A 12845-nucleotide genomic window follows, 5' to 3' on the forward strand; every position below is an offset into this window, starting at 1 on the left:
TTTTGATCCGGTTCCCTGCTAATGTACCTGGAAAAGCGCTGGAAGGTGATCTGAATACTTTGGCCCTGCAGACCTGAATGGCTTCAGCCTGACCCAGCCTGGGTTGTTGAGGTCATCCACAGTGGATGGAAGGTCTCTCTCTCTGTCTCTCCCTGTCACTCTGTATTTCAAATAAATAAATGAATATTTTTTTCAAGAAGTAATATGGCGAAGGCAATAGTGCTATCAAGTGGTGGATTCAGAATTTGGCTCTAAGTATTCCAGCCAGGATGAATGATTAAAAAACTTTATAGTGATTCTTTGTGATTCTTCTTAACAGGCTAAAATGAAATGCTTTGTTTTCCTAGGCTTAGCACATAATTGGTACTCACTAAATGCATTATAAATGAGTGAGCACCACAATAAAATAAAAATTTACAGTAAGGTAAGTGAGTGAATGAGAAAATTTTATGCTATTTATTAGTCAAGACCAAAGACCTTGTATATTCTGTTTTAAAAATGTAAGGGGTTAGAGGTAGCATTTTGCTTAAGCCACCACTCAGGGAATAGTGTGCCATATTAGAGAGCCAGTTCAAGTCAGGGCTGCTGTGCTGTAGATCCAGGTCCCTGCTGATGTCAATGAGAAGTCAGTGGATGATGGCCCAAGTGCTTGGGCCCCTGCCATCCATGCGGGAGACCTGGGTGGAATTCCAGGCTCCTGGTTTCAGCTTGACCTCACCCCAGTTGTTACAGCCCTATAGGGAGTGAATCAGTAGATGGAAGATCTCTCTCTCTCTCTCTATCCCTCATTGTCTGCCTCTTTCTTTTTTCTTAAGATTTATTTATTTATTTGAAAGTCAGAGTTACACAGAGAGAGGAGAGGCAGAGAGAGAGAGAGAGAGGTCTTCCATCCACTGGTTCACTCTCCATTTGGCTGCAATTGCTGGAGCTGCACTGATCCAAAGCCAGGAGCTTCAAATAAATAGATTTTTTTTTAAATGTAGCCACATATAGTTTATACTAAAACTTCAGGGGAGTAATACTTCTTTAACAGATCAAATAGAAGTTGCAGGTGTGTTTGGGATACTGACTGCATAATATGTGTGAAATGTAAGAATAGGCGAGTGGGAGACATTTGTCATTTACAAAATTTAGTATATACACAGTGATCAATAGACACAGACTGTAGTCTGTGACTGGAAGAATATCCACAGTCTGCTTTAGCTGTGTGACCTAGACCTTTAGGTCTATAATCTATTTCCACAGTGAAATGGAGAAAACAACTGTGTCTACCTCAGAGGACAATTGTGAGGATTAAATGAGGTAATACTTGTAAAGAACTTAACAGAGGGGCTGGCGCTGTGGCACAGTAGGTTAATCCTCTGCCTGCAGCGCCAGCATCCCATATGGGTGCTGGTTCTAGTCCCGGATGCTCCTCTTCTGATCCAGCTCTCTGCTATGGCCCAAGTCCTTGGGCCCTTGCACCCACGTGGGAGACCCAGAAGAAGCTCCTGGCTCCTGGCTTCAGGTTGGCTCAGCTCGAGCCATTGTGGCCATACGGAGAGTGAACCAGTGGGTGGAAGACCTTTCTCTCTGTCTTTCCCTCTCACTGTCTGTAACTCTACCTCTCAAATAGTCTTAAAAAAAAAAAAAAAAGTCAAAAAACTTAGCATGGGATCTGGCACAAAATAAGTATTTAATACCCATTAGTTACTATTATAGTATTCCATTTTGATCTAGCTGGTATAGATGTCAGCCAAAGACATACTGAAAATCAATAGTCACTAAACCTGGCTGCTTCTCAGAATCTCTTGAGTTTTTTTTTTTTTTTTTTGAAAATTGTTATTCAATTTTATTTTTTTAAACTTTTATTTAATGAATATAAATTTCCAAAGTACGATTTATGGATTACAATGGCTTCCCCCACATACCGTCCCTCCCACCCACTACCCTCCCCTTTCCCACTCCCTCTCCCCTTCCATTCACATCAAGATTCATTTTCGATTATCTTAATATACAGAAGATCAGCTTAGTATACATTAAGTAAGGATTTCAACAGTTTGCTCCCACACAGAAACATAAAGTGAAAAATAATAGATGATTTTTTTTAAATAATGATAAAATCAGATCAGACCTATTGTCATGTTTAATCCCAGTGAGTGTCAAGTTGGGAATTGATAATTTCTTCTTCTTTTTTTTTTTTTTTTTTTTACAGAGGATCAGTTTAGTATACATTAAGTAAAGATTTCAACAGTTTGCACCCCCATAGAAACACAAAGTGAAATATACTGTTTGAATACTCATTATAGCATTAAGTCTCAATGTACAGCACATTAAGGACAGAGATCCTACATGAGGAGTAAGTGCACAGTGACTCCTGTTGTTGACTTTACCAATTGACACTCCTGTCTATGGCATCAGTAGTCTCCCTATGCTCCAGTCATGAGTTTCCAAGGCTATGGAAGCCCTCTGAGTTCTCCGACTTTTATCTTGTTTAGACAAGGTCATAGTCAAAGTAGAGGTTCTCTCCTCCCTTCAGAGAAAGGTACCTCCTTCTTTGAAGACCTGTTCTTTCCACTGGGATCTCACTCGCAGAGATCTTTTGCCAGAGTGTCTTGGCTTTCCATGCCTGAAATACTCTCATGGGCTTTTCAGCCAGATCCGAATGCCTTTAGGGCTGATTCTGAGGCCAGAGTGCTATTTAGGACATCTGCCATTCTATGAGTCTGCTGAGTATCTCACTTCCCATGTTGGATCACTCTCCCCTTTATTTATTCCATCGGTTAGTGTTAGCAGGTACTAGACTTGTTTATGTGCTCCCTTTGACTCTTAGTCCTTTCATTATGATCAATTGTGAACTGAAATTGATCACTTGGAATAGTGAGATGGCATTGGTACATGCCACCTTGATGGGATTGAATTGGAATCCCCTGGTATGTTTCTAACTCTACCATTTGGGGCAAGTCAGCTTGAGCATGTCCCAAATTATACATCTCTTCCCTCTCTTATTCCCACTCTTATTCCCACTCTTATGTTTAACAGGGATCACATTTCAGTTAATTTTTAACACTTAAGAATAACTGTGTATTAATTACAGAATTAAACCAGTCATATTAAGTAGAACAGACAAAAAAAACTACTAAGAGGGATAATGTATTAAGTTGTTCATTAACAGTCAGGGCTATGCTGATCAAGTCACCGTTTCCCATAGTGTCCATTTCACTTCAGGAGGTTTCCTTTTTGGTGTTCAGTCAGTTGTCACCGATCAGGGAGAACATATGGTATTTGTCCCTTTGGGACTGGCTTATTTCTCAGAATCTCTTGAGTTTTTTAAAATAAAATTCCTAGGCTGTCCCCAGAGTACTGAGTCAAACTAGAAAGTAGGGATGGAAGGATATATATATATATATATATGCACATATACATATACATATATATATATATGGAGACTTCAGAAAGTTTGTGGGAAATTGGAAAAAAAGATCATGTGAAATTCTCATGAAGTTTTTGAAGTCTCTTCGTGATTTTTAAAACTCTTGAGGTGATTCTGGCCATCAGCCAGGTTTGGCAGTTATGTTCAGCAGATAGAATTGTCTCTAGAAACCATCTGAGGAAGAGATAGAGTCAGGAAGAATATTTCTGGTGTGGAAAAAAAAAGGAGACAGAAATGTCATTTGTAAAACACCAGTTGTATATAACCTTTGGAATAAATGGTCATAGTTGTGCTGATTGACCAAGAATGGCCATATTAAAAGGGAAGCAGGTACAGCTGAACCATTTCAGGGTCTCCGGATGAAAAGAGAAGCAGAGCAAGTGGGCTGGTAACAGCTGCCAAGATTAATTCAGAAGCCATGTGGAATGGGGGAGGCATTAGAAGAACTTCAGAAAGAGCTGATAGAAAAATAAAGATTAATTTTTAGGTATTAGGGGAAGTATATAGAGGAAAATAGATAAAGTAGCTAGGTATAAGCGAGAAGTTCTGCATGAAAAATCAGAATAAAATTTTTGCTGAGAAAAAGATAACCTGTACCTCAGAAGAAAAAAGTTCTCAGGAAGGATATTAAGCATATTTTAAGAGATTAACATGAAAATAGCCGGAAAGAGCAAGGATAATTAGCTCATTATAGTTGGACTCCAAATTCCCGATAGACAAGTATTACAGAAATGGAGCGAGAAAATAAAGCCTATAGCAATAAAAGTGATAACAAAGGGAAATGAATGAGGAAGTTCAAAATTAAAGAGTAATTAAAATTATGTAAATATAGATAAAGTGTAACTCAGGGTAGGAGACTATAGGACAAAGGATATGGAGCATAAAAGTCTAGGGAGAAGTTCAGCAAACATACATTCAGCATTTATGAGTGTATGAGTATGCCAGACACAGGGGCGAATGATGAACACACTTCCTGTTCTCATGGAATTCCCATTTCTGATGAACCTTGGGAATAGAAGAGAAACAAAGTGCATTCCTATTGAAAGTAGAACTGCATGTAATTAAAAAGTATTTTTGTTTTAGAAAAGACTGAATATGAGACCCTTCCTCTTAGATTCTGGAGTCAGGCAAGGCATCTTAAGCACTGTAGGCATTTGAAGGATATATTCAAGTCTGAATTGGGTGGAATCTATCTGACCATAGATGTAACTTAGGAAAGAATAGGCTGCATTTGTGAATGTATTTGTCTGTTTATCCATTCATCTGTGCTTCTATCTGTGCCTAACTTTCATCACCAAATAAGCTTGAAAGAGGAAATAATTATTGGGTATCTTTCTTGAAATTTGCAATAGAAGTATCTTGGGGCCGGCGCCGCAGCTCACTAGGCTAATCTTCCGCCTGCGGCGCCAGCACCCCGGTTCTAGTCCTGGTTGGGGCGTTGGAGTCTGTCCCAGTTGCTCCTCTTCCAGTCCAGCTCTCTGCGGTGGCCCGGGAAGGCAGTGGAGGATGGCCCAAGTCCTTGGGCCCTGCACCCGCATGGGAGACCAGGAGGAAGTACCTGTCTCCTGGCTTCGGATCGGCGCAGTGTGCCAGCCGTAGTGGCCCCTTGGGGGGTGAACCAATGGAAAAAGGAAAACCTTTCTCTCCGTCTCTCTCTCTCTCTCTCACTGTCTAACTCTGCCTGTCAAATAAATAAATAAATATAAGTATCTTGGGAAAGGTCTGAAAGTAGCCAAAAAGTGACGTATGAACCCAGACAGTGAGCATTCTCTTATAAAATAAGGATTAAATAATACTACTTAGGATTTATCTGCTATTACTTGTCTGAAAAAAGATGAAAGTATTTCTGTAGCATTGCCAGTTGAACAGGGTTTATGTAGCAAAGTGAATATAATCTCTTTTTCCAATCATATAGTAGTAAGAACTCAAATTAATTTCATAATACCTGGGAAGTTTTGACAGTCATTGGAAGATAAGCAAATTCCTATTATGATAAGAGGAAATTAAAGCTATGAGGATCTCTGTGTGTGTGTGTGTCTCTGTCTGCTTTTCTCTGTGTAGCTCTGCCTTTCAAATTAATAAATAAATCTTAAACTATGAGGAAAAATAATTAGAAAGGAAGCTAACCCTCCTGTTAATGCTGATGGGATGCTGAAATACTGGAAGATGTGAAGGCTCTCTTAGGAGGGATAAAGAGAGACCTGTCTGTATGCAGAATTGATTAATAAAAAACATGAAAGGGAAAAAAAGTTGAAGAAATTAGGACAAATATTAAGAAGAATAAAACTGAAAGAAATCTTTTATAAATACAACCAAGATGTTAGAAAACATAGGAGTTTAAAGCCAAAATTAAGTTATTGCTTCACAGTTTTTAAATTTTACAAGAATACAAGAGAGTGTAATGGTAGGTGATAGCACATTCATATTTCTTTAAAAAGGCAATATTGGGTGTCGGAGGTATTATTTATCAAATCATTTCAGGAACTAGATAAGAGCTTTGAAGAAATGTCTGATGGTTATAATATTTAGTATCACAAAGAGGATTGAATAGTTTAGCAGCAGGTATTCAGGTTCTAAAAGTGAGCAAAATAATAAAATTACTGAAGAAGGAAGAGAACTTCTGGATTCAATGGCCTAGTAGCTGGGTTTTGTAAGATCAGTGACTAAATCCTTGGCACCTTTGTTCAAAGGCATAGTGCAGGAAGGTAAAGTGACTAGCACAATGAAACTAGTGTACAAGAACTGGGAGTTGGTGCCTGCTGATAGTCCTAAACCCTGCATGTAAGCTTTTTGTTAGAATCCTGTTGGAAATATTGACAGGAATAATAGAGAATGTGAGATGCCAAGGGAACAGTACGTGAGATGTGAGAAATTCATTGCACATGGCAAAGGGATGGGGTGGGAAATAAGTTTATTATGCTTAGATTAAGAAAAGGCTTTTATTTAGACACACTATGATTTTTCTCTTTTTTAAAAAATTACTTTCATTTTTACTTGAAAGGCAGAGAGATCTTATGTCTGGTGGATATATGAGGATATAAAAGAGAGAATCTAGGGAAGCTGAGGCCATTCATAAGGTGGTATTCAAGAATAGCATACCTCTACCAATGTCAGAAGCAGATTTAAAATAAAAGAGTACAGAGAAGCTAATATAACATCATGAAAACTGACTTAAAAAATATAGAATTGGGGCGGGCACTGTGGTATAGTGGGTTAATCTACCACCTGCGACGCTGGGATCCCACACAGGCACCGGTTTGAGTCTTGGCTGCTCTACTTCTGATCCAGCTCCCTGTAATGTACCTGGAAAAGCAGCAGAAAAATACAGCCCAAATTCTTGGGCCCCTGCCACCTACGTAGAGACCCGAAAGAAGCTCATGATTCCTGGCTTCCATCTGGCCCAGCGCCAGCCATTGTGACTATTTGGGGGGTGAACCTGTGGATGGAAGAACTCTCTCTCTCTGTTTCTCCCTCTCTCTGTGTAACTCTGCCTTTCAAATAAAATAAACAAATCTTCAAAAAGAGAAACAGAATAAAGTGAACTTTTTGAAAACAAGTCTATAGGATGATTACATTCTTTGGATGGGCAACAAGTACACAAAGAAATCAAGTCATGACAATAAATGGGAAAGGATATAAACGTAAGCTCACTAGAAGTTATTAGAGGGGCCGGCGCTGTGGCACAGCGGGTTAACACCTTGGCCTGAAGTGCCGGCATCCCATGTGGGCGCTGGTTTGAGACCCAGTGGCTCCACTTCCAATCCAGCTCTCTGGTGTGGCCTGGGAGAGCGGTGGAGGATGGCCCAAGTCCTTGGGCCCTCTGCAGTTCATGTGGGAGACCTGGAAGAAGCTCCTGGCTTCAGTCTGGCCCAGCTCTGGCCATTATGGCCATTTGTGGAGTGAATTAGTGGATAGAAGATCTCTCTCTCTCTCTCTATCCTTTAAATAAACCTTTTTTATTTTTATTTTTTTTTTTATTTTTGGACAGGCAGAATGGACAGTGAGAGAGAGAGACAGAGAGAAAGGTCTTCTTTTTGCCGTTGGTTCACCCTCCAATGGCCGCCATGGCCGGCGCACTGCGGCCAGTGCACCGCGCTGATCCAAAGGCAGGAGCCAGGTGCTTTTCCTGGTCTCCCATGGGGTGGAGGGCCCAAGCACTTGGGCCATCCTCCACTGCACTCCCTGGCCACAGCAGAGAGCTGGCCTGGAAGAGGGGCAACCAGGACAGAATCCGGCGCCCCGACCAAGACTAGAACCCAGTGTGCCGGCGCTGCTAGGCGGAGGATTAATCTATTGAGCCGTGGCGCCGGCCTAAATAAACCTTTTTTAAAAAGCCACTTCTGTTTCCCTTTCCCCTCCTGCCCTGGCAACCACTAATCTACTTTTCCATCTCTATGGCTTTGCCTATTCTGTATATTTCATAGAAATGGAATAAAATAGTGTGTGTCCTTTCATGACTGGCTTCTTTCACTTGGCATATATACTTTGATGTCATATTATGTACTAGTATTTCATTCTTTTCTTATGACTGAATATTAGCCTCATATAATTCTTTTTTAAATAAAATTTATTTTATTTATTTGAAAGAATTACAAAGGTAGAGACAGAGAGAGAGACAGACAGAGAGACAGAGAGAGAGTCTTCCAGCCACTGGTTTACCTCAAATGGCCGCAACAGCTGTAACTGAGCCGAACCAAAGCCAGGAGCCAGGAGTTTCTTCCAGGTCTCCCACGTGGGTGCAGGGGCCCAAGGGCTTGGGACCATCTTCCATTGCTTTCCCAGGCACATTAGCAGGGAGCTGGATTGGAAGTGGAGTAGCCAGGACTCAAACCAGCGCCAATATGAGATGCCGGTACTTTAACCCGCTGCACCACAGTACCACCCCCAACAAGTATTCTTTTATTATGCTGGCATAAGGCCCAGGTGGAATTTCTTATCCAAAATCCTGAGCCTGGAATGAAGAAGAGTTTTTACTTATATATGGTTTTAGCCTTTTGTCTCCCTTATATGGTTTCATGTATACATTTGATTGGATATTCTAATGTTACATAGTGGCCACAGGATTGACACTGCCATGGGATTGTACTTAACTGGAGATTTTTTTTTTTTTTTTAAGATTTATTTTATTTATTTGAAAGAGTTACAGAGAGAGGTAGAGACAGAGAGAGAGGTCTTCCATCCGCTGGTTCACTCCCTAGATGGCTGCAACGGCCAGAGCTGTGCCGATCTGAAGCCAGGAGCCAGGAGCTTCTTCCTGGCTTTACCTGCTGCACCACAGCACTGGTCCCGAGATGGATGTATTTATTTATTTATTTATTTATTTTTATAAGCAGATAGTAAGTGCAGTTGAAGCATTCATAGTCGAGCAGATAACAACTACATTTCATTCCCAAGACAGATGACTCCATTTTTCTCTTTCTGACCTTGAGAAGGCTTCTAGCACAGCTTTAGTCAAGTCAGAAAGTGTAGGGGTCGGTGCTGTGGTGCAGTGGGTAAAGCCCCCACCTGCAGTGCTGGCAAACCTTATGGGCGCCGGTTCAAGTCCCAGCTGCTCCATTTCTGATCCATCTTTCTGCTATGGCTTAGGAAAGCAGTAGAGGATGGCCCAGGTCCTTGGACGCCTACACCCATGTGGGAGACCCAGAAGAAGCTTCTGGCTCCTGGCTTCAGATTGGCTCAGCCCCAGTCGTTGCAGCCATTTGGAAAATGTACTACCTATGGAAGACTGACTCTCCTTCTTTCTCTCTCTTTGCCTCTCTGTAACTCTGCCTTTCAAATAAATAAATAAACATAAAAAAAAAGAAACAGGTTTAATTAAAAGACAAAGGCCTCTGCTACAACCCGCTGCACCACCGTGTAAGCCCCAGCCTTATATAATTCTTCAAAGCCCTGAGACTCTGGAGGGAGTAAAAGGAGGACCCTTAGATTCCTACTGATGCTTAACTAGAGGAGTTCTGCTTTCATCTGTTATTTGTTTATGGATAAAATTTCATTTTAAATTTGGATGGCTCTGCTTCCCAAATTGAAGAATAAACTCTTCCTGGGTCTGAAGGGTCTTTCATGGTCCTTTTTCCCCATTCTTTTTCTCTTTTTTTCTTACTGTTCTTTTTCTCTGTGCTTTTGTGGGGTCTTCATATTATACCTCATGTGTCTTGATTCTGTACTATTTCTGGAGTCATCACACATTTCTGAAATGTCCTTTAAACCTGTTTAAAGTTTTACTCATCTTGAATATCTAATCCCTCCCAGGAGGCTTACCTTGATCTCTGAATTCCTATCATAAGGAAAGGGAGTGCAAATCAGAAAGGAGACAGGATATGAACTCATAGCCAACCAAATTTATTCTAAGAAAATGAATAAATTCACAGAGTTGACCAACTGCCAAGGTGCACACAGACTGAACCCATGGCAGAGGTTCCAGACCCCAGAGGCTGGGCATTTTATATCTTAGGTGGGCTAGGGGTTTGGAGGAGGCCAGAGCAGTAGACAGAGGTGAGGTTCTCCATATAGGTTCCTCAAGTTTGGAGAAAAATGCAGGACGTGGGCTGGGGAACAATATAGGGTGTGAGACTGAACTGGTCTCTTGAAAGAAAGCAGGGATAAGTGGTAAAATGGCATTTTATCTACTTTTAGGCAAGAACCTATAATGACAGAGGCTTATGTCCTTGTTCATCAATCCTAACTATGAATACAGATAAGGAGATGGGGGCGCCGGTTTCTTTCTGGCTACTATCTTGAAGAGAATAGAGCAGAAACAAGTCAGGCCTCCCAGATTATTCTCAGTAACTTAGTATCAAGTGGAAATTTAGCAAAAAATTTTAGCTGTCAAAAAACACTCATGAAAACATTTACCAAAATGTCCAATGCCTTCTATACATTTTAAGAGTACATGTAGTTGGAAATATTTCCTGAATATCTAACACAAGTGTAAGCCAGTACTGCTTCAGATACTACCTTGCCTGCTGATTCCTTGACACTGCTTTCTTGTTTTCATAATGTCTTTAGACTTTACTATACATACAACCTACACTATATTGGCACAGGAATGTGGGGGAAGGGCGAAGGGTGTGCCTTTAAGGGATAGCATCAGGGGTACCGGTGCCCTGGCTCACTTAGTTAATCCTCTGCCTGTGGTGCCAGCATCCCATATGAGTGCCGAGTTCTGGTCCTGGTTGCTCCTCTTCCAGTCCAGCTCTCTGCTGTGGTCCAGGAAGGCAGTGGAGGATGGCCCAGGTGCTTGGGCCCCTGCACCTGCATGGGAGACCAGGAGGAAACACCTGTCTCCTGGCTTAGGATCAGCGCAGTGCCTGGCCATAGCAGCCATTTTGGGGGTGAACCAACGGAAGGAAGCCCTTTCTCTCTGTCTCTCTCTCTCACTGTCTAACTCTGTCAAAAAAAAAAAAAAAAAAAAGGGATAGCATCAGAGAGATCTTTGTGATGCTGAAATAGTTCTCTATCTGGATTGTGATAGGGTTTATACAATTCCATACATTTAGGGGCTGGCCTGAAGCGCTGGCGTCCCATATGGGCGCCGGTTCTAGTCCCGGCTGCTCCTCTTCTGATCCGGCTCTCTGCTGTGGCCTGGGGAGGCGGTAGAGGATGGCCCAAGTCCTTGGGGCCCTGCGCCCATGTGGGGGGCCCGGAGGAGGCTCCTGGCTCCTGGCTTCGGATTGGCGCAGTTACGGCTAATTGGGGAGTGAACCATCAGATGGAAGGCCTCTCTCTCTCTCTGCCTCTCCTTTCTCTATGTAGCTCTGACTTTCAAATGAGTAAATCTTAAAAAAAAAAAAAAAAAAAAAAATTCCATACATTTGATAAAAATGGAACTATATAAACACTTTGTCTCCATGCTGGTTTCCTGGTTTTGTGTTACACTATCATTATGTAATATGTACTTACTGCGGTGCCAGAGTTGTGGCAAAGCAGGTGAAGCTGCTGCTGTGATGGTAAATAGCATCCTATATGGGTGCTGGGTTGAGTCCTGGCTGCTCTACTTCCAACCAGTTTCCTGCTTATGGCCTGGGACGAGCAGCAGAAGATGGCCAAATTACTTGGGCCCCTTCTACCCATGAGGGAGACCCAATTGAGACTCTTGGCTCCTGGCTTCAGCTTGGCCCAGCCTAGCTGTTGTGGCCATCTAGGAAGTAAACCAGCAGATGCAAGATCTTTCTCCCTGTCTCTCTCTCTCTCTCTCTCTCTCTCTCACTCTAACTTTCAAATAAATAAATAAATTTAAAAAAATTTTTTATTATTTGTTTGAGAGGTAGAGCTACGGACGGTGAGAGGGAAAGACAGAAAGTTCTTCCATCCGCTGGTTCACCCCCCAAATGGCCGCAATGACTGGAGCTGATGGATCCAAAGCCAGGAGCCAGGAGCTTCTTCTGGGTCTCCCACGGGAGTGCAGGGGCCCACGTGCTTGGGCCATCTTCCACTGCCTTCCCAGGCCATAGCAGAGAGCTGGATTGGAAGAGGAGCAGCTGGGACTAGGACCAGCACCCATATGGGATGCTGGCTTTGTAGGGGGAGGATTGATTAACCTACTATGCCACAGCACCGGCCCCCAATACAATTTTTTTTAATTGATGTACTCATTGGGGGAAATTATATGAAGGATACATAGGACCTCTCTGCTGTCCTTGTAATTCTCTGTGAATTTATAAGCATTTCAAAATAAGAGGTGTAGGCTGGCGCTGCGGCTCACTAGGCTAATCCTCCGGGCGCCGGCACACCTGGTTCTAGTCCCAGTCGGGGCACCGGATTCTGTCCTGGTTGCCCCTCTTCCAGGCCAGCTCTCTGCTGTGGCCAGGGAGTGCAGTGGAGGATGGCCCGAGTGCTTGGGCCCTGCACCCCATGGGAGACCAGGAGGAAGCACCTGGCTCCTGGCTTCGGATAGGCGCAGTGCGCCGGCCGCAGCACACCGGCAGCGGCCATTGGAGGGTGAACCAACGGCAAAGGAAGACCTTTCTCTCTGTCTCTCTCTCTCACTGTCCACTCTGCCTGTCAAAAAAAAAAAAAAAAAAAAAAAAAAAAAAAAAAAAAGGTGTAAAAAATGTCCTTTAGAGATTGCGAAGGTATTCATCATAGTCATCATACTACTCGTGCTGCTTCTGATCAGTATGAATCTGTTTGGGCCTTTCAAAGTAATCTTAAGGTGGACAGGAAAACCAATTTATAGTGATACTTTAGTTACATTTTCCATTTAGGTGAAACTTGTCAAAAGCAAGAACTGTTTGGAAACACAGTGGTTCTTTGTGTACTAGATTCTGGCTTATCTAAGGTCTTTTTTTGTTTGTTTGTTTTTTAAATACTTTTAAATTCTTAGTGTTTTTGTATCCTGGCTCCTAGAAGACAGTGACTGCCACTCTGAATCCTGTGTATGGTGCTCACTCAGGATGCTATGTCATCCTTTGTGTGCTTGATAAGCATTAATTTT

At 42.2% G+C, this 12845-nt stretch overlaps 1 protein-coding gene across 2 annotated transcripts in view; it reads left to right on the forward strand.

The window, feature by feature from the left end:
• Positions 1-12845, forward strand: part of GOLM2 (golgi membrane protein 2) — a 117405-nt gene that overhangs the window by 31310 nt on the left and 73250 nt on the right. The gene's annotated exons all lie outside the window — the stretch shown is intronic.

Source organism: Oryctolagus cuniculus, chromosome 12 (assembly GCF_964237555.1).
Source record: "Oryctolagus cuniculus chromosome 12, mOryCun1.1, whole genome shotgun sequence".
NCBI lineage: Eukaryota > Metazoa > Chordata > Mammalia > Lagomorpha > Leporidae > Oryctolagus > Oryctolagus cuniculus.